Genomic DNA, 1551 nt, shown 5'->3' on the forward strand with positions numbered 1-1551 from the left:
AAATATTTTAAGAGTGCTTCAAAACATGTTTAGAGTGCATCCAAACATTTTTAGAGTACATCCAAACACGTTTAGAGTGCGTTCAAACACGTTTAGAGTGCGTCCAAACACGTTTAGAGTGCGTCCAAACACTTTTAGAGAGCATACAAACATGTTTACAGTGCATCGAAAAATTTTTAGAATGTGTCGAAACATGTTTAGTCTACATCCAAACATACTTAGAGTGCGTCGAAACACGTATAGAGTGCATCAAAACATGTTTAGAGTTCGTCGAAACATGTTTAGAGCACGTCGAAACAGATTTAGAACGCATCCAAACTTGTTTAAAGTGCGTCAAAACATACTAAGAGTGCATCCAAACATGTTTAGAATGCATTAAAACATTTTTAGAGTGCGTCGAACCATATTTAGAGTGCCTCGAAACATATTTAGAGTTCGTCTAAACATGTTTCGAGTGCATCCAAACATGTTTAGAGTGCATTAAAACATTTTTAGAGTGCATCGAAACATGTTTAGAGTGCAATAAAAGATGTTTAGAGTTCTTCAAAACATGTTTAGAGCACGTCGAAACATATTTAGAGTGTATCTAAACTTGTTTAAAGTGCGTCAAAACATAGTAAGAGTGCATACAAACATGTTTAGAGTGCATTAAAACATTTTTAGAGTGCGTCGAACCATGTTTAGAGTTCATCTAAACATGTTTAGAGTGCATCCAAACATGTTTAGCGTGCATTAAAACATTTTTAGAGTGTGTCAAACCATATTTAGAGTGCGTCGAAACATGTTTAGTGTGCATCCAAACATGTTTAGAGTGCATTAAAATACTTTTAGAGTGCGTCAAAACATGTTTAAAGTGCGTCGAAACATTTTTAGAATGCAATAAAAGATGTTTAGAGTTCGTCGAAACATTTTTAGAGCACGTCGAAACATGCTTAGAGTGCATCCAAACTTGTTTAAAATGCGTCAAAACGTAGTAAGAGTGCATCCAAACATGTTTAGAGTCATTAAAACATTTTTAAAGTGTGTCGAACCATGTTTAGAGTGTATCCAAACATGTTTAGGGTGCATTAAAACACTTTTAGTGTAGCACCCGTAACCCGTCTCCCGCTCACGAGTTGTGCCACATGGACGCTCAACCATATAATAAAATAGCGGGAATTTAAAAACATTTTATTTTATTACACACGCAGCGGAAAACAAGTATCTGTTTACAAACCCACGTACAGTAGTATACACACCAACATAAAGACGGTAACTATAATATAATACAAAGTCAAGTCACCGTCCGTGCGAACCAACATAAGTCCAAAGAAAGAAAAGTACATGATCCAGATAAACTCCTCACACGTCCCCAGTACCCTCGTCCTGCTGCTGCCAATACTGCTCCGTGCCTGAAACGTTGCAGAACAACGTAAGGAAGCTGTTTGGATCAGAAAGTTTGTTGGAGACTTGGGTATCATTCCTAGTGCTGATAGTCCCATTGCTCTGTATTGTGACAACAATGGAGCGATCACACAAGTGAAAGAACCCAGATCCCATCAACGATCCAAA

Source organism: Tarenaya hassleriana, unplaced genomic scaffold (assembly GCF_000463585.1).
Source record: "Tarenaya hassleriana unplaced genomic scaffold, ASM46358v1 Cleome4, whole genome shotgun sequence".
Taxonomy (NCBI): Eukaryota; Viridiplantae; Streptophyta; class Magnoliopsida; order Brassicales; family Cleomaceae; genus Tarenaya; species Tarenaya hassleriana.